Source organism: Neoarius graeffei, chromosome 5, assembly GCF_027579695.1.
Source record: "Neoarius graeffei isolate fNeoGra1 chromosome 5, fNeoGra1.pri, whole genome shotgun sequence".
In the NCBI taxonomy this organism is placed as follows: Eukaryota; Metazoa; Chordata; class Actinopteri; order Siluriformes; family Ariidae; genus Neoarius; species Neoarius graeffei.
In genome coordinates this window covers 27,989,381-28,016,487 of record NC_083573.1, presented here as the reverse complement: position 1 = coordinate 28,016,487, position 27,107 = coordinate 27,989,381, and the positions used below count along the sequence as shown (strand labels likewise).

General features: G+C 41.2%; 1 pseudogene; it reads right to left on the bottom strand.

Annotated features, from left to right (window-relative positions):
- Window positions 1-9,726: 9,726 nt before the first annotated feature.
- On the bottom strand, window positions 9,727-13,682 carry LOC132886224 (uncharacterized protein K02A2.6-like; annotated as a pseudogene).
- Between the last annotated feature and the right edge of the window lie 13,425 nt (window positions 13,683-27,107).

Sequence of the window (27,107 nt, the reverse complement as noted above, 5' to 3'; positions counted from 1 at the left end):
GGGAGGACTCCATGAGGCTGTTCTCTTCTGTACTCCGTCCCGGGTTTCAGCACCACTGTAGAAATAGTTTGGGTGGGTAGAGCACAGAAGCACGGTAGGCCAGAACTAAGTTCGCAAAACCCTTTTGATTGAAGCTTTTCAGCTTTTAATTATTCTCCCAGGCGTGCACACACACACCCAAGTGTTCTCGCTAGGGGAGAGCTCCCTTCCTCTGCTTTCCCTCTCCTCTTATCATGCAGTCACTGGGGAAGACACACAAACACAGGTTAATTCCCGTCAGGTGCAGTGATTCTGCCACTTACCTTCCCTGACTCCGCCCTCCATTCACAGACCGACGCTTGACCACGCCCCCGCTGCCACAGGCTAGTTGACGATTTTGAGAGTGAGTCAGGACTGAAATTTGGAAAAAACCTTTGCATAATAGACTGAGACTCTTAAAGTGCCCAGTTGTATGTGACAGACAGATTGCATTCATGAACTTGCTGTTGTAGGATTACAAAATATCAAGACAACCAAGACAAACTATTTAATTTTATATTGTCATGCTGATTTTAAAACACTTTATTGATGTTCAGAGCTACCTGATTTGTAAATATTTAGAGAATTTTTAAAGTTATCTTAAAATATTGGGGGCGGCACGGTGGTGTAGTGGTTAGCGCTGTCGCCTCACAGCAAGAAGGTCCTGGGTTCGAGCCCCGGGGCCGGCGAGGGCCTTTCTGTGTGGAGTTTGCATGTTCTCCCCATGTCCGCGTGGGTTTCCTCCGGGTGCTCCGGTTTCCCCCACAGTCCAAAGACATGCAGGTTAGGTTAACTGGTGACTCTAAATTGACCGTAGGTGTGAATGTGAGTGTGAATGGTTGTCTGTGTCTATGTGTCAGCCCTGTGATGACCTGGCGACTTGTCCAGGGTGTACCCCGCCTTTCGCCCGTAGTCAGCTGGGATAGGCTCCAGCTTGCCTGCGACCCTGTAGAAGGATAAAGCGGCTAGAGATGATGAGATGAGATGAGATCTTAAAATATTATGTATCAGACAGGTTCTTTACAGCATCTGCATTACAAATTTTTAAACAACCTCTCTGTGAGAGGTGCATTTATTTTTTCATGCCTGGCTAAAAAATTAATCTTTAATTGTGATTGCTCTTTTGACTATAGTGATTGTCCTTTTGTTCTTATTTAAAGCATTTCTTTAGCATTGTATTGACTACTGATTGTGAATATGTTTAATGTAATTTCTGAAATGTGGTCCATTGTAAAGTGATATCATACATCCATATGGACGTTTTTATTGGGATTAAAAGAAAGTAATTTGTAATGTGGGCGGCACGGTGGTGTAGTGGTTAGCGCTGTCGCCTCACAGCAAGAAGGTCCAGGTTTGAGCCCCGTGGCCGGCGAGGGCCTTTCTGTGCGGAGTTTGCATGTTCTCCCCGTGTCCGCGTGGGTTTCCTCCGGGTGCTCCGGTTTCCCCCAAAGTCCAAAGACATGCAGGTTAGGTTAACTAGTGACTCTAAATTGACCGTAGGTGTGAATGTGAGTGTGAATGGTTGTCTGTGTCTATGTGTCAGCCCTGTGATGACCTGGGGACTTGTCCAGGTTGTACCCCGCCTCTCGCCCATAGTCAGCTGGGATAGGCTCCAGCTTGCCTGCGACCCTGTAGAACAGGATAAAGCGGCTCGAGATAATGAGATTAGATGGGAGAATTTGTAATGCACTTCATTTCAGAAAATCTTAGAGGAAAAGGGTCTTCTGTTGGTCTTTTCAGGAATGACCATATACCAGCATCCATTAGTACCACTACCATCACTGGATCCACAATGAAAATAGAATCAGTAAAATATAAAAGGTTTCAGACGCTATCTACACTTATTTATGTTAAGATGCACTTCATGAGCTGGGATTATTGGAGTAATCTGTACGATGTAAAGATATCTTTGAATGCTTATATTGTATTTTTATTGAAAATGCTTTAATATTTAACAATATATAACTCATGTTTCAATTTCTTGTTCAGTTTTGTCAATTTATTATAGCAGTAGTACAGTGCTTCATGTCTGACTGCAATCAGTATATATCTATAAACAGCAGGGTTTAGCCTTTGTCTTGTCTCATGCTTCATTCAAATACAGTCATGTTTAATTATGAGGAGTTTGTATTTGGGAAAAATCATTATTATGTAATCTGTCTTCAAAAATGAATGCTGTGTCATGTAAAACCTGTCAGTTGTCCTGAGGTCCATACATATTTAGGGGCATAAAATTTATAAGGAAGTTCTCCTTTCCTCCCCTTTTAAATGAAAAGTCATGAACCTATGCAGTTTGTGCTCATCTCCTTTCTGCATTAATCTGTTACTTCCATCCCAGCTTTGATCAGACTTTCAGCTGCAAAGCATTCATCACTCAGAGTTATTTTTAAAGACTTCATTGTATCTCAGAGAGAATCTCAGAGACACTGAGTAATACTGTCACTCAACATGAGGGGGATTACACAATTTCAGAATGACATACACTCACTGTCCAGTTTATTAGGGACAACTGTGCACCTGCGTGTTCATGAAGTTATCTAATCAGCCAATCATGTCGCAGCAGTGCAAGGCAAACCTGCAAATCATGCAGATACAGGTCAAGAGCTTCAGATAATATTCACATCAACCATCAAAATTAATTAAAAAGCAGGATCTCTGTGACATCATGGATGTCGCTACCAAGTTCAGGATTGAACCCAGGAACCTGGAGTTGTGAGGCTTTAATATTAGAAATTTCTTTGTCAGTACCAACATCCTTGCAAGATTTTATAATGCAATTAGATTGTGTTCATATCACGTTGACTGATCACACTCACGCTACGTAATTCAAATCAGTAGATTAGATAATTCCCCCTCTCTCTCATTATCTGTAGCCGCTTTATCCTTCTACAGGGTCGCAGGCAAGCTGGAGCCTATCCCAGCTGACTATGGGCGAAAGGCGGGGTACACCCTGGACAAGTCGCCAGGTCATCACAGGGCTGACACATAGACACAGACAACCATTCACACTCACATTCACACCTACGGTCAATTTAGAGTCACCAGTTAACCTAACCTGCATGTCTTTGGACTGTGGGGGAAACCGGAGCACCCTGAGGAAACCCACGCGGACACGGGGAGAACATGCAAACTCCGCACAGAAAGGCCCTCGCCGGCCCCGGGGCTCGAACCCAGGACCTTCTTGCTGTGAGGCGACAGCGCTAACCACTACACCACCGTGCCGCCCGATTAGATAATTGTTTTAATTAAAATTATTTTAATAATTAAAATAATATTTTATGACAAATTAAATATTTTATGTAAACTCGACATAAGCTATATTTTCTCTGGTATCTGACTGTACACATATGGATTTTTCACTGTATCTGTTAGTCAGATGCAGTACAATTTTTAACCACACTCATTCCCATGTTAGTGAATCGGACAATCTTTCATTTGAAGTTACAGCAACGCAAACTATTTTAGTATTAAAACCCTAATATTATTTTAGTTATAAAATCTTACAGCAAAAGTATATTCAGTCTTCTCTGTCACTAGATTATGTCAATATTTTAGTAGTAGTGCTAGCCTGGCAAGCCAGACTAAATGTGAATATTTAGTCTGGCCTCACTCGTAGACATTTCCGAAGGGTGTGGGTGGAACAACCTGCTGTCTTTCAAACTTTCTCTGTGCGTATAGGCCAACGCTCTGACCAATCAGCACAACAGTGACTGTGATGTAGTCAGAGTGACAGAAAGCAGTGGGGGAGACCTTGAAATAAATAATTTTTCAAAATGACTATTAATTAATAAACAGGTTCTAGATATTAAGAAGTTTGGAGATAATGACCACAAGTTTGGAGTCTGTACCACATACTTAAAATACACTCTTTTTTTTTCAAGTGTTTTTCAAGGGTTTGCTTAAACTGTTTTTGAGAGTTTTTATTTTTATTTAGTGGTGTTTGGTGAAATAATTTCCCTTAAATTTAAAATAACGGGAAAATAAGAAACAATCAAAAAGTAATGTTTCAAAGCTGTTTATTAATTCTTCGTACTGCACAAACTAGCCCCATCCTTTTAGCTACCAGCGGAGCTAGCTGGTAGATCAGACTTTTGCCATAGCCGGTCGGCAAAACAGCAAAAACGTCCTTCTTGAAAAGGAATGAGCGGAGATCCTCTTCCTGCTCATGTTTCAACGAAAACTCCAAGTCTAATTCTTCTAAAACTGATTCCAAAGTGGAGTCAAACGAGCGCTGTTCACTAGCCCGTAGCCATCTTTCCTGTTGTGCTTTCTCCAGCATCGTGCAGCTTTGTCGTCACTCCTGCAAAAGCCCGCCCAAAGAATCCAAACAAAAACCTTGCGTTGTGATTGGCGGGCACGATTTGATGCCCGGGGTGTTTTTGTTGATATGGTGTGAGGCTAGACCCACTCGCAGGCAAAAAATATTTTTGGTCGCTAGGCGGGTGGGTCTAGTTTACTAGGCTATAGTAGTGCAATAAATGCAGAGACCTGGATTCAGAAATCCACAATCATTTAGAAACATTTCAGGGGATCAACATACCATTTTTAAACTAACTGCTGCAGTCAAACAATGGAAGAAACACCTGACCATAAAATTCTAAACTCAACAAAACTGAAATGTTTGATGTATGCACAGTATCGTGGCAAGTACTTTTCAAGATTTTCATCAAAACCTTTGAAATCATGACTAATACTTGCTAATACTTGGATGTATGGTCAAGTGCTAAACTGTGAAAAATGTGTGAAAAATCTCAGCATTACTATTGACATGCAGTCTTTTATGTTATTGCTGAGAGAGGAAACACACTTTCATTTTGTACTCTATTTTTAACATTAAATCCAGAATTTGTCTTTCATGCAGGTTAGATTTTGCAATGTAAAAGTAAGCTGAAGTCATTTCTTATTCATATTTTTTGCAAATGAATGTAGGCTTTGCTCAGGTAAAGTTTGAATACTTACCTGCATGGAAGCTGGAAGCACTGACTGAAATGAAACTGAAACTGGATATGAGCAGGTGCTGTGTCAATAGCATCAGTCTATGTCTATTTAGTCTATGTCTACATTACAGCCTTGAAAGGCCATTTAGCAGCTGCTTACAAATCAACACTGAAAGCTTAACACTAGTCAAGCAAAACATTTTCTCTTCCAAACATGATTTTCAAAGACACATGAGAATTTTAGTACCATTTATTAGGTTTATAAAGAGTTTTAAAGTTTATTTCTCAAATGTGATTTAATGTGATATTCTTTATTTCTGTACACTGTTATTATGAGGTTTGCAAATGTAAAAATAATACTTAAGTTTTTCTTAGACACAATTATTATTCTGAACATAGAAGACTCTATTCTATGACACATTAAATGATTGAGGCCTTTAGTGGCATCAGCAGCTGTAGTTCGCTGTATGTTGAATGTCAGGAGACGACACATTGCAGGTCATCTTAGGGTCTTTGTTAAGCCCCATTTTTTAGTTGTCTATAATAAAACATGGGTTCCTCAGTCAAAGCTAACTAAGACTAATATTGCAGAGGTGTGTAAATTAACAAAGACAAAATCAAATAACATAATATGCACAGGCCCTATGACAATGAGGTGTGGCAATGTAGCTTACAGTTGACCTAGGCGATAAAATGATAGCAATATTTACCGTCAATAGACACTTCATCAAAAGGACTAACAAAATTGTTTAACAGAATGTTTGATATTTTAACTAAAATGCATTGAATGCAAACTGCCAGAAACAGTGTGGAGTGAGAGAATAAGCAGTGTTTCCCACCGTTCTTTAATATACTAATGGTGGTCTGTACGATGTAAAGATATCTTTGAATGCTTATATTGTATTTCTATTGAAAATGCTTTAATGTTTAACAAGATATAACTCAAGTTTCAATTTCTTGTCCAGTTTTGTCAATTTATTATAGCAATGGTGCAGTGCTTTATGTCTGACTGCGATCATTATAGATATATAAACAGCAGGTTTTATGGATATATAAACAGCAGGGTTTAGCCTTTGTCTTGTCTAATGCTACATTCAGATGCAGTCATGTTTATTGCAATTATGAGGAGATTGTCTCATCTCATCTCATTATCTCTAGCCACTTTATCCTGATCTACAGGGTCGCAGGCAAGCTGGAGCCTATCCCAGCTGACAACGGGCGAAAGGCGGGGTACACCCTGGACAAGTCGCCAGGTCATCACAGAGCTGACACATAGATACAGACAACCATTCACACTCACATTCACACCTACGCTCAATTTAGAGTCACCAGTTAACCTAACCTGCATGTCTTTGGACTGTGGGGGAAACTGGAGCACCCGGAGGAAACCCACGCGGACACGGGGAGAGCATGCAAACTCCGCACAGAAAGGCCCTCGCCGGCCACGGGGCTCGAACCCGGACCTTCTTGCTGTGAGGCGACAGCGCTAACCACTACACCACCGTGCCGCCATGAGGAGATTGTATTTGGGAAAAATCATTAATATGTAATATTTCTTCATAAATAAATGCTGTGTCATGTAAAACCTGTCAGTTATCCTGAGGTCCATACATATTTAGGGGAATAAAATTTAAAAGGAAGTTCTACTTTCCTCCCATTGTCATTTAAAAATCATGAACCTATGCAGTTTGTGCTCATCTCCTTTATGCTTTAAAGCCTCACTCACAACCTGCCATACGGGCTGCTATGGGTGGTCTACGGTAACATTTTTTGGCAACATCATGCTTGAGACTTGCGCAACACTTGCATGTGTTCAGCGCTGTAGAAGGTCTCAGACTGCCCGTGGAGACTTTTGGTCCTGCACATGCAAATTCTATAGGTCTTGCGACAAATCAAAAACTCATACACTACGTACGGGACCCATACTCCTTTTGTACGCCTGAACCAAGTCAAATGCACGGCTAGTAGGGGCTTTTTGCGATGACAGTAAGATGCATGAGTGACACACAGTCATTGTATGAGTGACGTGCCTCAGAAATACTACACAAGTATTCCACACTTGCTATTTGTGTGGCCCACAAGACAGAAGTACAGTGGTGCTTGAAAGTTTGTGAACCCTTTAGAATTTTCTATATTTCTGCATAAATATGACCTAAAACAACATCAGATTTTCACACAAGTCCTAACAGTAGATAAAGAGAACCCGGTTAAACAAATGAGACAAAAATATTATACTTGGTCATTTATTTCTTGAGGAAAACGATCCAATATTACATATTTGTGAATGGCAAAAGTATGTGAAGCTCTAGGATTAGCAGTTAATTTGAAGGTGAAATTAGAGTCAGGTGTTTTCAATCAATGGGATGACAATCAGGTGTGAGTGGGCACCCTGTTTTATTTAAAGAACAGGGATCTATCAAAGTCTGATCTTCACAACACATGTTTGTGGAAGTGTATCATGGCACGAACAAAGGAGATTTCTGAGGACCTCAGAAAAAGCGTTGTTGATGCTCATCAGGCTGGAAAAGGTTACAAAACCATCTCTAAAGAGTTTGGACTCCACCAATCCACAGTCAGACAGATTGTGTATAAATGGAGGAAATTCAAGGCCATTGTTACCCTCCCCAGGAGTGGTCGACCAACAAAGATTACTCCAAGAGCAAGGTGTGTAATAGTCGGCGAGGTCACAAAGGACCCCAGGGTAACTTCTAAGCAACCGAAGGCCTCTCTCACATTGCCTAATGTTAATGTTCATGAGTACACCATCAGGAGAACACTGAATGACAATGGTGTGCATGGCAGGGTTGCAAGGAGAAAGCCACTGCTCTCCAAAAAGAACATTGCTGCTTGTCTGCAGTTTGCTAAAGATCACGTGGACATGCCAGAAGGCTACTGGAAAAATATTTTGTGGATGGATGAGACCAACATAGAACTTTTTGGTTTAAATGAGAAGCGTTATGTTTGGAGAAGGAAAAACACTGCATTCCAGCATAAAAACCTTATCCCATCTGTGAAACATGGTGGTGGTAGTATCATGGTTTGGGTCTGTTTTGCTGCATCTGGGCCAGGATGGCTTGCCATCATTGATGGAACAATAAATTCTGAATTATACCTGCGAATTCTAAAGGAAAATGTCAGGACATCTGTCCATGAACTGAATCTCAAGAGAAGGTGGGTCATGCAGCAAGACAACGACCCTAAGCACACAAGTCGTTCTACCAAAGAATGGTTAAAGAAGAATAAAGTTAATGTTTTGGAATGGCCAAGTCAAAGTCCTGACCTTAATCCAATCGAAATGTTGTGGAAGGACCTGAAGCGAGCAGTTCATGTGAGGAAACCCACCAACATCCCAGAGTTGAAGCTGTTCTGTATGGAGGAATGGGCTAAAATTCCTCCAAGTCGGTGTGCAGGACTGATCAACAGTTACCGGAAATGTTTAGTTGCAGTTATTGCTGCACAAGGGGGTCACACCAGATACTGAAAGCAAAGGTTCACATACTTTTGCCACTCACAGATATGTAATATTGGATCATTTTCCTCAATAAATAAATGACCAAGTACAATATTTTTGTCTCATTTGTTTAACTGGGTTCTCTTTATCTACTTTTACGACTTGTGTGAAAATCTGATGATGTTTTAGGTCATATTTATGCAGAAATATAGAAAATTCTAAAGGGTTCACAAACTTTCAAGCACCACTGTACATCTCACTTTCTGCCTCTATGTGTGGCATGCACACAGTGCACACGACCTGCACGCGACACGAGGGGCAAGACTCTGGGTATGTATATTGGGGAGGAACCAAGGAACTGATCATGTAGCATGTAGCAATGTAGAAAGGAAGAAGACCATCTCATTTGCTGTTTTTATTTGAGTATATGTTAATTTACCATGCAAACGTCAAAGAATAAAACATGAGTATAAGGGAATCACGCATTTTATTACAACGTAAAAAATCCCAACTAAATAGCCCAACAGTTTGAGCACTGAAACACACTTTGACTCTGAGCTGCAGTCCTGCTCCTACTCCTCCTGAGTGGTGGGACGGGGTGTCGGGATGTCCTTGTCCTTATGGCATGGCACAGTGGCCTGACAGCGATGATTGGATTGCAATGTCCTCACTTCTGGGCATCGTTAGCTCAAACATACATGAATTTTATGCCATGAAAACTACACAATTTTCAGGGTGAGATCATTTACCCAACTGTGGTGTAGTGGTTCGCACTGTGGCCTCACAACAAGAAGGTTCTGGGTTCGAGCTCAGCAGCTGACAGGGACCTTTCTGTGTGAAGTTTGCATGTTCTCCCCGTGTCTGCATGGGCTTTGTGGTAACTTGTAAAATAAAAGGACCATGAACACAGATGCCGAGTTTTCACCTTTATCTGAATTGTAGATATTAAACATACATTGTGGTGTCTTAGAGAACTAACGCATGCCTCAGGAACATCTCTTCTTCTGTTTTAACCCTTTCTGGCAATAGGAGTAATACATATCCATGCATTCTAATGGTCAATGCGCCACCTTGTGGTAATAATGTACATTGCCTAGATTTACTTCTGCATTACAACACTCCTCCCCCACTAAGTTCAGAAGTTCCCCCATTAAATAACTATGACTTCAAGAAACTGAAAATGAATCTGGTGTAAATTACCTTCATACACCTATACTGACATTAACACATTAAACACAAAATTATCTTTAGCAAAATTATTAGCATACACACAACAAAATAACAGAACCTGGTATGTGCATAGAAAAGCAGTAGCACTTATCACAAATTCAGTCTGTCAGGAGGCTTCCGAGCACGCTGTGATCTGCGCACTGTCTCCTGTGAATCAGCAGTCACCACAGGTGTTGGTGCTTTGGGAGGATCCCGTGCTGCAGTCACCAAAGGGTTCTGGGGTGTCTGTGTGTCGGTGCATGATTGTCCATCCTCTGCCGGTGGCACAGACACCTCCGGTGGCGATTCCTCTGCTGGAGACGCTCCTCCAGTAGTCACCAGTGGCGACTCTGCAGTGCTGACAGTCTCTGGGCCTTTATCATGACGCAGGCGCACATGGTCCTGATGTCTGCAGAACAGTCGTCCATCACTCAGCTTGATGACGTAGGAGACGGGACCATTCTGTGTCTGGATAATCCCAGGAAGCCACTGCTGCTTGGAGTTACTGCAGAAGTTCTTCACTTAGACATTGTCACCCGGTTGCAGCAGTCTCTCTCTCACATGAAGATCGTGGCTCTCCTTCTGCTTTTCTTGCTTTCTCGCTACCTTTGCTTTCAGGTCAGGGCGAAGCAGATCTAGCCTTGACTTAGGCCTACAGCCCATCAACATCTCTGCTGGTGTACGTGCAGTAGTGGTCTGAGGTGTGAGGTGGTACCTGAACAGGAAACGTGAGAGTCGAGTACTCAGAGAGTCACCTGTCATGCGCTTCAAACCTTCCTTCACTGTCTGGACAGCACGTTCCGCCAGTCCATTCGATGCTGGATGGAAAGGAGCTGTATGAATGTGACGGATTCCATTCTGCTCCATGAAGTCACTGAACAGCTCACTTGTGAAGGCTGGACCATTATCCGTGACTAGGGTGTCGGGTAGACCATGAACTGCAAACACTTGTCTGAGTTTCTCAATGGTTGAGGAAGCTGTTATGTTGCCCATAATGTGACATTCTATCCACTTAGAGTAGGCGTCGACCATGACAAGAAACATCTGCCCCATGAAGGGCCCTGCAAAGTCCAGATGTAACCTAGACCAGGGATGGTCTGGCCATTCCCATGGATGCAAGGGAGCTGGTGGTGACATTTTCTGATTGGCTTGACACTGTGAGCATGATGTCACCTTGTTTTCCAGGTCTAAATCCATTCTTGGCCACCAGACGTAGGATCTTGCAAGACTTTTCATCCTAGACACACCTGGATGTGTCTCATGCACTTCCTCCATAATCTGTGAGCGGCCTGGGGGAGGTACGATGACCCTCGTCCCCCAGAAGATGCAGCCATCTTGTAAGCTCAGTTCAGTCTTTCTTTTCACATAAGGCCTCAAATCCTCACTCTCTACCACAGCAGGCCAGCCTTGTAGCAGGTAAGTCTTTACCTTGGACAGGACAGAGTCTCGCTCGGTCCATTGCTTTACCTGGGATGCAGTCACTGGTGTTTCAGTCAACTTCTCTAATGAAAAGACAGTCTCTGGAGGCACGTAAGTGGTGACTGGCGTCTCGGGCAATGGCAGGCGACTGAGTGCATCAGCATTTGCATTGTCTTTTCCTGCCCTGTACACTATGGTATATTGGTAGGCTGACAATGTAAGTGCCCAACATTGGATTCGGGTGGAGGCAAGTGGTGGGATGCAGCATGTCTTGCCAAACAGACTCATCAGTGGTGTATGGTCTGTATGGATTTTGAAAGGACGGCCATAGAGGTACTGATGGAAGTGCTTAACAGCAAACACAACTGCCAGACCTTCTTTGTCTAGCTGCGAGTACCCCTTTTCCACAGCCGTCAACGTGCATGAAGCAAAGCCAATAGGCTTCTCTGATCCATCTTCCATTACGTGCGACAGCACTGCCCCTACACCGTATGGCGAGGCATCACATGAGAGGGTCATCTCTTTGTCTGGATCGAAATGCACAAGCAGTTTCGCTGAGTGGAGCAGTTCTTTCACTTCCTTGAAAGCTTTCTCTTGCTCGTCACACCACTGCCACTTTGTGTCATTGTGCAGTAGTTTGTACAGCGGTGCCAAGACCTTTGAGAGGTCCTGGAGAAATTTACCATAGTAATTCACCATACCTAGAAATGATCTGAATTCGGTGACGTTCTTGGGGCTCGGGGCTTCCTTGACAGCCCTCACTTTGTCTTCCACTGGGCAGATACCCTCAGCTGTTATCTTATGTCCCAGGTAAGTGACACTTGGTGCCATGAATGTGCATTTGTCTTGTTTCAATCTCAGCCCTGCATCTGAGAGTCTCTGTAGCACCTGCTCTAAGTTGCTGAGATGCTCGGCCTCGGTAGCACGCTACATGTGGGATGCCTTGCAACAGACTGTCCATTGTCCTTTGGAAAATGGCGGGGCTGGACGCCACTCCGAACACTAAGCGGTTGTACTTAAACAATCCTTTGTGTGTGCTTATTGTGACAAACTCCTTGGACTCTTCGTCTAGCAGCAGCTGCTGATAGGTGTGGCTCATGTCCAGTTTTGTAAATGACTTGCCCCCTGCCAGGGTTGCAAACAGGTCATGCACCCGTGGCAACGGGTACTCCTCCAGCTTTGAGACCTGGTTCATGGTAAGTTTATAGTCCCCACATATCCGCACTGTTTTGTCAGGTTTCATAACAGGGACAATGGGAGCTGCCCACTTGGAGAACTGGACTGGCTCAATGATGCCCCACGCCTGTAATCGCTCCAGCCTCCACTTTCTCTTTCATTGCGTAGGGTACCACTCTGGGCTTGTAGAAACGTGGTGTGGCATTGGGGTCAACGTGTAGTTTCACCGTCACTCCCTTGAGTGTGCCCAGTTCGTCTCTGAACACCTCATTGTATCGCTGCAGAACGTCCTCTGTTGTGCGAGTGTACTTCACCTCATGCCAATTAAGCTTAATTTTTCTGAGCCAGTCACGGCCCAAAAGACTGGGTCCACTACCCTTGGCCACCACTAGTCTACCCTCAGCCTTCTGATTTCCCATGGCAATGCTCACCTTTAACACTCCTAGGTGGGGTATGGGCTGCCCGGTGTATGTCCTTAGCTTGAGTTTTGATGGAGTCAGGGGCGGTGGCTTGGACCCCCATGTCCTCCTGTAGGTCTCCTCACTGATGACCGATGCTGTTGCCCCTGAATCAATCTCAAACTTGACATCCTTTCCCTGTATGGTGACTGTGGCGCAATATGGCATAGGCGGTTCCTCCTCAGTTTCCACTCCAAACATGTCAAAAGAACACATAGCCTCTTCGCTTGCTTCCTCTACATGATGTGTGGCAACCTGATTTTTCTTTTCTTTCCCCTTTTCAGTTTTAGTCTTATTTTTAGCACCTCTACACTTCTTTTCTAAGTGTCCTTTTTTCTTGCAACCATGGCAGACTGCATCTTTGAATTTGCATTCGTTTGCATAGTGTGCACCTCCACACCTAAAGCATTCAACTGGCTTGCCAGATTTTGAACTGTCTTTCTGTACATGATGCACTGCCACAGGTTGTGCCCCAGCACGCCCTTTCTGAATGTCTTTGGCATTGCTAGCAGCCATTTCCATCCTCTGAGAAATCTCTAACGCTTTTTTGAAAGTCAATGGTGGTGTTGTCTCACTCAGCAAGCGGCGCTGAATTGCATCATCATTTATGCCGCATACAAGTCGGTCACGCAGCATGTCGTCTAGCACTGCTCCGAATTCACAATGCTCCGATAGCTGTCGAAGCTCTGCTACGAAGTTAGCCACTGACTGACCTGACTTTCTGAAGTGACTGTGGAACTTGAAACGCTGGACAATTACAGATGGTTTAGGATTGTGGTGGCTGCCTACGAGTTTGACTAAGTCGGCATATGGAATTTCACCTGGTTTCCGTGGTGTCGCTAAGTTCCTTATCAGCTTATAAGTCTTTGCTCCACACACACTCAGGAGAATCGAGCGCTTCCTAGCCTTTTCAGTAATTCCATTAGCATTGAAAAAGTGTCCCAACCTTTCCTCATACTCAGTCCAATCCTCGTCTCCCTCCACATATTCACCGATTGTCCCAAACGTTGCCATGATATGCTCAGGTCATTGTACTTCTCTGTGTCCCCCTTCCACAGCAACTGGCACTCTGTTTCCCTCGACGACCACTTGTTCCTCGGCGATGTCTTGTTCCTCTTCACCGTTTTCACTCATGTAGCCACCTATTGAAAACTAGCTATCACACTTGACTAGCTATAGCTAACAAAAAAAAATAAATGTGAAAACAAACTCTTCTGCTTCACCTTGTCGCCAAAAATATGTGGTAACTTGTAAAATAAAAGGACCACGAACACAGATGCCGAGTTTTCACCTTTATCTGAATTGTAGATATTAAACATACATTGCGGTGTCTTAGAGAACTAACACATGCCTCAGGAACATCTCTTCTTCTGTTTTAACCCTTTCTGGCAATAGGAGTAATACATATCCATGCATTCTAATGGTCAATGCGCCACCTTGTGGTAATAATGTACATTGCCTAGATTTACTTCTGCATTACAACAGGTTTACTCCAGGTGCTCCGGTTTCTCCCATAGTCCAAAGACATGCGGTTAGGTTAACATGGGGTGGCCTTGGGCTGAAGTGCCCTTGAGCAAGGCAACTAACCCATAACCCTTGGCACCGTAGCACCTTAGAGCTGCCCACTGCTCTGGGTATGTGTGTGTGCTCATTGCTCATCTGTGTGTGCATGTGTGTGTTCACTGCTTCAGATGGGACACTGTCCCCAGTGTCTCCCAGTCACCTCATTTCTGATATCACCCATCTGTTCACCATTATAGCCACAGACTATTTAAAGACTGCACACACTGCTAAACCTTACAAAGTAAGCACCTTGTAACTGTTGTTCTGATTTTACCAAGCCTTTGGATTTTGCACTTTTGTCATTGCCACTGATATCCTGTTTGTGCCTTGCCTGAATGGTGCCTGCCCATCAATTCTGCCTTTGTCTCAAGTTTTGAATTTGTCTGCCTGATTACCTCAATAAACTCTTAAACGCTCTTATATACATCTGTCGCCTGATTACCTGAAATGGAGTCTGTGTCAGCTCGAGCGCAAACTGTCATTAAAGCAACAAAGGGACAGACCAAATGAAACTCTGAAGTTCATGAAAATATTTCTAAGATTCTTCTTTTCACTCAAGTTGCTGCTGAGGATATCATTTGTCATGAAAACCCTTGTGTAATTTGATAAATTACTTAAAGTTGCTTTTTCTTTCCTCTTACATTTATAGGTAGGCACTAAATAATTATCACTTTTGTATAATAATGATCACCACTTTCTTTAGGCGTATCTCATGTACCAGACACTTGCGCAATAGTTGCAATAGTGACATGCTTTCATATTTCCTATAAATAGTACAACATAGTACAACTTGTTTGTGTTTTTGAGTTCTGCCATCAGCTGAGTGCATAAGGTAAGTCACGAACAAGGGAATCTATACAATAACATTGATCATATTTACTGAAATAGAAGAATGTTTATACAACCCCGATTCCAAAAAAGTTGGGACAAAGTACAAATTGTAAATAAAAAAGGAATGCAACGATGTGGAAGTTTCAAAATTCCATATTTAATTCAGAATAGAACATAGATGACATATCAAATGTTTAAACTGAGAAAATGTATCATTTAAAGAGAAAAATGAGGTGATTTTAAATTTCATGACAACACATCTCAAAAAAGTTGGGACAAGGCCATGTTTACCACTGTGAGACATCCCCTTTTCTCTTTACAACAGTCTGTAAACGTCTGGGGACTGAGGAGACAAGCTGCTCAAGTTTAGGGATAGGAATGTTAACCCATTCTTGTCTAATGTAGGATTCTAGTTGCTCAACTGTCTTTGGTCTTTTTTGTCGTATCTTCCATTTTATGAGGCGCCAAATGTTTTCCATGGGTGAAAGATCTGGACTGCAGGCTGGCCAGTTTAGTACCCGGACCCTTCTTCTACGCAGCCATGATGCTGTAATTGATGCAGTATGTGGTTTGGCATTGTCATGTTAGAAAATGCAAGGTCTTCCCTGAAAGAGACGTCGTCTGGATGGGAGCATATGTTGCTCTAGAACCTGGATATACCTTTCAGCATTGATGGTGTCTTTCCAGATGTGTAAGCTGCCCATGCCACATGCACTAATGCAACCCCATACCATCAGAGATGCAGGCTTCTGAACTGAGCGCTGATAACAACTTGGGTCGTCCTTCTCCTCTTTAGTCTGAATGACACGGCGTCCCTGATTTCCATAAAGAACTTCACATTTTGATTCGTCTGACCACAGAACAGTTTTCCACTTTGGCACAGTCCATTTTAAATGAGCCTTGGCCCAGAGAAGACGTCTGCGCTTCTGGATCGTGTTTAGATACGGCTTCTTCTTTGAACTATAGAGTTTTAGCTGGCAACGGCGGATGGCACGGTGAATTGTGTTCACAGGTAATGTTCTCTGGAAATATTTCTGAGCCCATTTTGTGATTTCCAATACAGAAGCATGCCTGTATGTGATGCAGTGCCGTCTAAGGGCCTGAAGATCACGGGCACCCAGTATGGTTTTCCAGCCTTGACCCTTACGCACAGAGATTCTTCCAGATTCTCTGAATCTTTTGATATTATGCACTGTAGATGATGATATGTTCAAACTCTTTGCAATTTTACACTGTCAAACTCCTTTCTGATATTGCTCCACTATTTTTCGGCGCAGAATTAGGGGGATTGGTGATCCTCTTCCCATCTTTACTTCTGAGAGCCGCTGCCACTCCAAGATGCTCTTTTTATACCCAGTCATGTTAATGACCTATTGCCAATTGACCTAATGAGTTGCAATTTGGTCCTCCAGCTGTTCCTTTTTTGTACCTTTAACTTTTCCAGCCTCTTATTGCCCCTGTCCCAACTTTTTTGAGATGTTTTGCTGTCATGAAATTTCAAATGAGCCAATATTTGGCATGAAATTTCAAAATGTCTCACTTTCGACATTTGATATGTTGTCTATGTTCTATTGTGAATACAATATCAGGTTTTGAGATTTGTAAATTATTGCATTCCATTTTTATTTACAATTTGTACTTTGTCCCAACCTTTTTGGAATCGGAGTTGTATTATAAATTAAGAAATTGAAACACACACGCACACGCATGCACACTTATGATTCAAAATAGTAGTTCATAAATCACAGAGAAACAACCAGGGTAGGAAAGTAAATATAACTTGTTACTTTTTAGTTTTTTAAGCAAATTGTATTTGAACATGATGTTCATGTATTTCAGTTTTACACAAGTACTTCACAAATATTGATTTGTTACTTTTAGTTTGAAATTTTAATTTATGTTGGAATTTACTTTTTCAGTGAATCATAGCCTGTTCATTCTTAACTACAATCATGAGAACCTTTTTTTCTTTTTTTTCTTGTAGTAATTCTCATATTTTAATAGAGTTAAGTTAAATTATCAATCAAGTCATTAGCCTAGGGCAGTCAGGCAAAAGTTACAATTGGGAAGCAAAATCACTTACAGTGAACATTTTTATTTCACAGTTGCCAAATCTGAACTAAGATCAAGTGATCAACCAGCAACAAAAGTGAGTTGCCTGTCTGGATTTTTTAAGGTAGGGCTCAGAGGAAAGAGAGATGGCAATACCTGACATGACCCATTCTACTGTAGACTAAGGGTGTGTTCACACTTGGACCAAATACTTGAGTCTACACCTAGGAATGATTCTGGGTCAGTTTAAGGAGGGGCTCATGATCCCCAGATTTGTTCCACATTGAATGATTACTTCCAAACTATCAATTACCCAATTCCATGTCACTTTTGTGAAAGCGGGTTTCCAGAATGATAAGCAGTACTGGCAGTTTCTTCTTTTTAAAACTTGTTTGTAAAGTTCATTAATTTCTTGTTTTAAGGGTCACTTGCAGTCCAAGAAGTAAGAAGCCTGTCTGATTTGCCATACTATTGTAACTTTTTATTCTTTTTACACACTTTTTTGCTTTACCTTGACACTTAAACATGCCAATAAAATAACTCATTGGCATTTTTTTGTGACTATATTTGGCACTACAGGGATCCTGTGCTCTAAAACTGGCAGTATGTGCTGGCTATAATCACCTCATCTCCGAACATTTCTTTAGCTCCTACAGAATTCTTATCAAACCCAAATAGCTGAGTTCCCTCATTAGCTTTCTAGACATGTTACCACAACTCCCTCACTGCCCACGATTGTTCTGTTCCTCAGTATGGCACTAGCCTCCCAGTCCACTGCCACATGTTAATGCCCTTAGGGTAGTCAAGTGGTTTTCCCTCACTATATCATACTGTATACACTGCTGAGTTTGTGAAATTTGCTGGACTGAGTATGCGTACAGGGGCTAGATTTGGGTTTCCTTTATGTTTGTTTATTTGTTTTCAGTGGGGTCTTTCCTGGTAGTGCATCTGAATTACAAAGATTTAAGTAGAGGTCCTGTGGCTGACCTTGTTGCTACTAGCTTGGTGAGATGCTGCTTGTAGATTTATTATTTACAAAAGACTGGACTTGAAGCTGAGTTCTCAGCTTCAATTGGTGATTAATTTAGTTTTCGCATCCCCTGGCTTCCAACACTTAGTTGGCCTGTGACTTTATTCGACTAGGCTGCATATAACTAGCCTAACGATGGAATAGGGTTGAACCTGTATATTCTCTGATAGTCCTTTATTATCTGTGTTTTTATTTAATGTTACTTTCTTGGCCCACTTCCCATTTTCTACAACTTTTTTTGAGGCTGAGCAACCCCAGCATGAAAAAAAAGAAAAAGAAAAAAATAAGCCATAAGAAATGGTAATTTAAATGTTTAATCCCTTCACTGTTACTACCCGTGCATATCACCTACTGTATCATCGATCACTGAGGTGATTCATTTAGCTTTCTCATCACCTGCCATGTGACAAATAGTGTAGGCTAAAAATATGGTAAAACCAGAAACTAACAGCACCAAATGTACTGTTCTGATCAGCCCTGAGCTCAGGGAATTTCAGTGTCTCACAGTGTAAAGATTATATTGAGAACATTTTAAGGAGGTTAAAATGACAAAATGCCTGTGGTGTACACCTTAGCTAACCTGATGGAATGTGAACAGCCTGGCTGCATGCTTGCCAATATTTATATGTAACAAATTTTAAAACATCCTCCAAAAAATTATATCATTTATTTTATGAAATAATTTTTTCCCATAAAAGCAGAAGTCCAACACAACACACAATGTGGAGGACAATATTTTAAGCAAATTACATGTGAACTGGACATACAGTATGTAGGGGAGAGCAGGGAGACTTGGGACAAGTTTTCAACTTTTGTAGATTGTGTGAAATGCCCTGCAGGTAGCATCACATTCATATTGATTTAGAGAGTATTTACTGTATCCTCTTGCCGCAACATTAGTTTTTCGGCTTGTCACATATACTAGCCTTCAGGCTTCACTTTTTCTGTCTTTTTTTTTTTTGCAGAGGGACATGAGACATTGAGGGGAGATGGGACATTATGTTGGGAGACTTGGGACAAAGTGAGGAGACATGGACCAAAAATAAAATACCTAGGCCTACATGTTTACTTTTGATTGATTATCAAAACTTGCATATGAACTGTATGAACACAATGCTGGTACAGCGATTAAAAAAAAGCCAGTTTGCCCAAAACCTGATGAGACAAAACATTTCCATTCTCAAGAAGGAATGAAATAAGCTTAGCCCTCATGCAGATACACTTCCACATTAACAAAAGTGTTGAAGCCATTTTATATTCATAAACCACAAGAAAAAAAAAACTTAAATGTTTTTACCCCAGAACTGAATAAATATTATCCATAGTGACTCGAAGCTAAATACTTTTATCCTAACAAATCCCAAATCCACCAGCTTATGTTACACCATAGAGTCGAGGTGGAGGCGAAGCAAAATAGAAAATACAAATTTTGATTGACAAAAATATTGAACTGTACAAACCTTGCATAAATATGACCTAAAACATCAGATTTTCACACAAGTCCTAAAAGTAGATAAAGAGAACCCAGTGAAACAAATGAGACAAAAATATTATACTTCGTCATTTATTTATTTATTGATGAAAATTATCCAATATTACATACTGTATCTGTGAGTGGCAAAAGTATGTGAACCTTTGCTTTCAGAATCTGGTGTGACCCCCTTGTGCAGCAATAACTGCAACTAAACATTTCTGGTAACTGTTGATCAGTCCTGCACACTGGCTTGGAGGAATTTTAGCCCATTCCTCCATACAGAACAGCTTCAACTCTGGGATATTGGATGGTTTCCTCACATGAACTGCTCGCTTCAGGTCCTTCCACAGCATTTTGATTGGATTAAGGTCAGGACTTTGACTTGGCCATTCCAAAACATTAACTTTATTCTTCTTTAACCATTCTTTGGTTGAACGACTTGTGTGCTTAGGGTCGTTGCATGACCCACCTTCTCTTGAGATTCAGTTCATGGACAGATGTCCTGACATTTTCCTTTAGAATTCGCAGGTATAATTCAGAATTCATTGTTCCATCAATGATGGCAAGCCGTCCTGGCCCAGATGCAGCAAAACAGGCCCAAACCATGATACTACCACCAGCATGTTTCACAAATGGGATAAGGTTCTTATGCTGGAATGCAGTGTTTTCCTTTCTCCAAACATAACACTTCTCATTTAAACCAAAAAGTTCTATTTTGGTCTCATCCGTCCACAAAACATTTGTCCAATAGCCTTCTGGCTTGTCCATGTGATCTTTAGCAAATGGCAGAAGAGCAGTGATGTTCTTTTTGGAGAGCAGTGGCTTTCTCCTTGCAACCCTGCCATGCACACCATTGTTGTTCAGTGTTCTCCTGATGGTGGACTCATGAACATTAACCAATGTGAGAGAAGCCTTCAGTTGCTTAGACGTTACCCTGGGGTCCTTTGTGACCTCACCGACTATTACACGCCTTGCTCTTGGAGTGATCTTTGTTGGTCGACCACTCCTGGGGAGGGTAACAATTGTCTTGAATTTCCTCCATTTGTACACAATCTGTCTGACTGTGGATTGGTGGAGTCCAAACTCTTTAGAGATGGTTTTGTAACTTTTTCCAGCCTGATGAGCATCAACAATACTTTTTCTGAGGTCCTCAGAAATCTCCTTTGTTCATGCCATGATACACTTCCACAAACATGTGCTATGAAGATCAGACTTTGATAGATCCCTGTTCTTGAAATAAAACAGGGTGCCCACTCACACCTGATTGTCATCCCATTGATTGAAAACACCTGACTCTAATTTCACCTTCAAATTAACTGCTAATCCTAGAGGTTCACATACTTTTGCAACTCACAGATATGTGATATTGGATCATTTTCCTCAATAAATGACCAAGTATAATATTTTTTGTCTCATTTGTTTAACTGGGTTCTCTTTATCTACTTTTAGGACTTGTGTGAATATCTGATTATATTTTAGGTCATATTTATGCAGAAATATAGAAAATTCTAAAGGGTTCACAATCTTTCAAGCACCACTATACAAACCGTCCAAAGTCTCCCCATCCCAAGTCTCCCTACTCCCCTATTTGAGTTTTATATAAATATTTCTAAAATATTTTTTTTTCAGTTGTGATTGATGTAGTTTTAAATAAGGAACATCATCCTAGCACAACTTGGTGTTTGTGTTTTATTTACTACTTGATTTTTTACAACAAAACACATTTTAATTTCTAACTATAACCATGATATGTTGCTTGTTTTGGTTTCTTGCAGTAGATCTAAACATCCCAAATGACATAATATAAAGATCAGTGGGGCCATTACCTTAACATAAATGTTATGGTGGAAAATTTCAGTTGATAAACAAAATCGCTTTCGCATGATAGAAACATTTACATTACAGTTGTCTGACCTGTGAACTGAGATCAAGTGATTAAAGAGCATCAAAAACAAACACTGGTAAATCTCTGCAATTTTAGATGCAGTGTGGAATCTTAAGTTGCCTGTCTGGTCTTTAAGGTAAGAAATCCACAGAATTATATATATTTTACTCTACACTAATCTGAGAAACAGGATTAGAAATTTCTATTTAAAAAGTAAGAAATGAGAAAATCAAGAACCGATGCATTTGTCTGCACTTTTCTGTGTTGATATATAAGAAATGAATCATAACGGTTGCAACGTCTTTTTTATTTATCAAATTATATGCAGTTAAAACTAAAATTTTCCCAGGAAGGTAATTTGCCCACCTGTTATCCAAAACATGTACAGTACATTTTTACTATGTACATTAATTCTTTAAGATATAACAAATTCCATATTTCATGACCCCTTACATATCCATTTCCTTTTTTTCTTTTCTTTTTCTGTATTTCTATTATTTGTACCACCAGCTGACTGCTGAGCATAAGGTAAGTTTCTAATGGGGGAACATGGATAATACAGTACTTATTTTGGATTGCTATTCATTGAACCAAGTAATATCTTTCAATTAGAATTACAGTACATCATTCCTCAGTTATATACTGCAAGTGAAAAAGGGTAGTGAGTATTTGTTGAAAACTGTATTGAGAACAGAATGACTAGAGGATTGTGTTCATAAAATGACACTCAAAACTTATTCATAAATGTATGGCCTGATATGAAAGAATTACAGTAGGTGCTGTGTGATGCTTGCTAATAAAGATACATAACACGCAATTGACAGGAAAACAAAATATTTGTGAGATGTCAATGAGTGATTTTAACTTGTATGTTTTATTAGAATTTGCAGAAGCATAAATGATGACTTCACAAACAGAAACAAGCCTCCGTTTTGTCACCTGGAACATCTGTGGTATAAAAAAGCCACGGAAGCTTTCACGTTTGTTGGAAAACCTCAGAGACCTTCGGGCTGATATTGTCTTTTTACAAGAAACACATGTTGAGCCAGATTATGACCTGAAAAAGAAAGTGGAAGATGAGACTGGAAAAACATGGACGGTCTTCTATACTGTCCACTGCCCTGCCAGCAAAGGAGTTGCAATACTGATAAAAAACACTATACCTTTTGAGTACAAATGCCATGATGAGGACTGTAGTGGAGGTTACATTGTGCTCTTCTGTCATCTTCATGGTGAAATGTTCACACTTGTGAATGTGTACAATCATAAGCATGACAGAATTGTCTTGGGTAGATTGAAAGAATATTTGATGGAAACAGCTGAGGGTGTGCTGGTGGTTGGAGGTGATTTCAACACAGTTTTACATCCCTGCTTTGATCGGAGACCTTCAGCATTCAATCGGAATAATTCACCGTTGAAAAGTGTTTTAGAAGACTTTACTGTTTCTCTGAATCTCAGAGACACCTGGTCATACTTGCACGCTGCTGATGTGGGTTTTACACGACGTCAGGGTGAGAGTCAGTCTAGGTTAGACATGTTTTTTATGCACAATGACATAGTGGGACGAGTGCGCAGTATCACAGTAGAGCAGTATAAACTTTCTGATCATAAGCCACTTCTCCTGGAAGTTGAAGTGCAGCAACAGAACACAACAGCAACAGGAAATAAATTTCCAAGAGTTTCAAAAAAAAATTATACATTCCAGTATCCAAGACACCCGTACAACAGGATCTCAGGGGAGATTAGTGGGGCAGAAATCCTGAGTGTCATCAAGAGTTTGGCTGACTCACAAGAAGAAAGACCTGATCAAAGGCAAGTGGACGACTACAAACGTTGTCAGTGGCAAATGACAGAAATCTTAAAGACAAAGTACAACATCATGTTAAGGACAAATTGTGTATTTAAAGCATTTAAAGAATATCGTCTTTCAAAAGACAGATTCATCTTCAATGTAGAATATTTGATATTCTCTCAGATTTTGGCCAAGCGCCTTAGTGCTTACATTTTCCCTTATAACAAGAAAACGCAAGAAACAGATCTTGATAAATTTCTCACTGTGACATTCAAGAAAGGCACACAAAAAATCAAATGGTCTTTCCTTGAGACAAGCCTTGAACTTGAAGAAGACTTGAAAAGGAAAATGATCTGCTCTACCCCACAACCAAACTTCTGTATTCTGAGACGCATTCTGCCAGAAGACCAAGGCCCTTCAGGGGAACTCAGACGTTTACTGCCTGGCTGTCCACTCACCCGCACTTTCCTTAATATAGCTCTGAATAAGCTAGATTGGATTCTCAATAGTAAGGACGAGTGCAGGAGCAGTGTTTGTTTTCAGAGACAGGCTTTGCTCATACATGCACACCAGAGCAAACAAGAGGAAGTTCTTTGCCTAGTTGACAATTTCAAGAGAGATTCAGGAATGAAATTTGAAAAAACCTTTGCATAATAAACTGAGATTATTAAAGTGCACAGTTGTATGTGACAGACAGATTACATTCATGAACTTGCTGTTGTAGGATTACAAAATATCAAGACACAACCAAGACAAACTCATCTCATCTCATCTCATCATCTCTAGCTGCTTTATCCTGTTCTACAGGGTCACAGGCAAGCTGGAGCCTATCCCAGCTGACTATGGGCGAAAGGCGGGGTACACCCTGGACAAGTCGCCAGGTCATCACAGGGCTGACACATAGACACAGACAACCATTTACACTTGCATTCACACCTACGGTCAATTTAGAGTCACCAGTTAACCTAACTGCATGTCTTTGGACTGTGGGGGAAACCGGAGCACCCGAAGGAAACCCACATGGACACGGGGAGAACATGCAAACTCCACACAGAAAGGCCCTCGCCGGCCACGGGGCTCGAACCCGGACCTTCTTGCTGTGAGGCGACAGCACTAACCACTACACCACCTTGCCACCCGACCAAGACAAACTATTTAATTTTATATTGTCATGCTGATTTTAAAACACTTTATTGATGTACAGAGCTACCTTGCTTGTAAATATTTAGAGAATTTTTAAAGTTATCTTAAAATATTATGTATCAGACAGGTTCTTTACAGCATCTGCATTACAAATTGTGAAATAACCTCTCTGTCAGAGGTGCATTTATTTTTTCATGCCTGGCTGAAAATTTATATAACACTGACTTTTTATCTTTAATTGTGATTGCTCTTTTGACTATATTGATTGTCCTTTTGCTCTTATTTAAAGCATTTCTTTATTATTGTATTGACTACTGATTGTAAATATGTTTAATGTAATTTCTGAAGTGTGGTCCATTGTAAAGTGATGATATCATACATCCACATGGTCATTTCTATTGGACATTAAAAGAAAGTAATTTGTAATGCACTTCATTTCAGAAAATCTTAGAGGAAAAAGGTCTTCTGTTGGTCTCTTCAGGCGTGACCATATACCAGCACCCATTAGTACCACTACCATCACTGGAGCCACAATTAAAATGGAATCAGTAAAATATAAAGGGTTTCAGACACTATCTACGCTTACTTATGTTAAGATGCACTTCATGAGCTGGGATTATTGGAGTAATCTGTACGATGTAAAGATATATTTGAATGCTTAAATTGTATTTCTATTGAAAATGCTTGAATGTTTAACAAGATATAACTCTTATTTAAATTTCTTGTCCAGTTTTGTCGATTTATTATAGCAATGGTACAGTGCTTTATATCTGACTGCAATCATTATAGATGTATAAACAGCAGGGTTTAGCCTTTGTCTTGTCTAATGCTACATTCAGATGCAGTCATGTTTATTGTAATGATGAGGATAGTGTATTTGGGAAAAATCATATGTAATATTTCTTCATAAATAAATGCTGTGTCATGTAAAACCTGTCAGTTATCCTGAGGTCCATACATATTTAGGGGAATACAATTTAAAAGGAAGTTCTACTTTCCTCCCATTTTCATTTAAAAATCATGAACCTATGCAGTTTGTGCTCACCTCCTTTATGCATTAAAGCCTCACTCACAACCCGCCGTACGGGCTACAACAGGCGGTCTACAGTCAAAAATTTGGCAAAACCGTTCTTGAGACTTGCACGTGTTCAGCGCTGTAGAAGGTCGCAGACTGCCTGTGGAGACTTTTGGTCCTGCACATGCAAATTCTATGGGCCTTGCAGCAAATCAAAAATGCATACACTATGTACGGGACCCATACTCCTTTTGTACACCTGAAGCAAGTTAGCAGCATGGCTAGTAGGGGCTTTTTGCGATGACAGTAAGACCTATGAGTGATGCACGGTCAAGTCAAGTCAAGTTTATTTGTATAGCACTTTTAACAATAAACATTGTCGCAAAGCAGCTTCATAGAATTTGAATGACTTAAAATATGAGCTAATTTTATCCCTAATCTATCCCCAATGAACAAGCCTGTGGCGCTGGTGGCAAAGAGAAACTCCCTCAGATGACATGGGGAAGAAACCTCAAGAGGAACCAGACTCAAAAGGGAACCCACCCTCATTTGGGCAACAACAGACAACATGACTATAACATTAACAGTCCAAAATAAAGTCAGCTTCGTTGATGCTATGAACCCCCCCATCCGATGGAAACCTGAGCGCAAAACCGTTCATGACAACCGTAGTCCCAAAGTCAGCAAGTCAACTGCAGTCCTAAAGTCAGCAAGTCAACTGCACAGTCATTGTATGAGTGACATGCCTCAGAAGTACTACACAAGTATTCCACACTTGTTATTTGTGCGCCCCGCAAGACAGAAGTACATCTCACTTTCTACCTCTAGGTGTGGCATGCACGCAGTGCACGTGACCTGCACACAGCACATGTGACCTGCACGCAGGGCACGTGACCTGCACGTGACACAAGGGGCAAGACTCTGGGTATATATACTGGGGAGGAACCAAGGAACCGATCATGTAGTGTGTAGCATTGTAGAAAGGAAGACCACCTCATTTGCTGTTTTTATTTGAGTATATGTTAATTTACCATGCAAATATCAAATAATAAAACATGAGTATAAGGGAATAACGGATTTTATTACATTGTAAAAAATAGCCCAACAGTTTGAGCACTGAAACACACTTTGACTCTGACTCCGAGCTACTGTTCTGCTCCTATTCCTGCTGAGTGGTGGGGCAGGGTGTTGGGATCAGTGGCGTGCACAGATAGACACGAGGTGGTGCTCAAGCACCTGCCCCTCTGCCCTCTGTCCAAAAAAGTGCCCTTTTGAAATTTTTTTTTTTACAGTTTACTGAGGCCAATGTCGAAATGATCTTTTAGAAAAGCCACGGCATTAAAAGCGTGTGTGAAAATAATGTCCCGATGTGTGCCCCCTCCGCACACACACCGGACCTCTGTCTCTCTTGCTCCGTCACGTGAACAAGTGTGCAGTGCATTCAATGTGAGGTTGCAGCAACATAGCGTCCTGGAAGCCACGGCCTTGTCGTAGCGCAGACAACACATCGGGCAGTCAGTCAGCTCTTCCCCTGCCCCACCAGCCAGGTAACACATGAATCGAGTGAAAATGTATTGTTTGCCCTCTAAGCCCAAGCTGTAATTATTTTGTCGTGAAGTAGCCCGTCGCATACAGAAACAACTGCACATAAGTA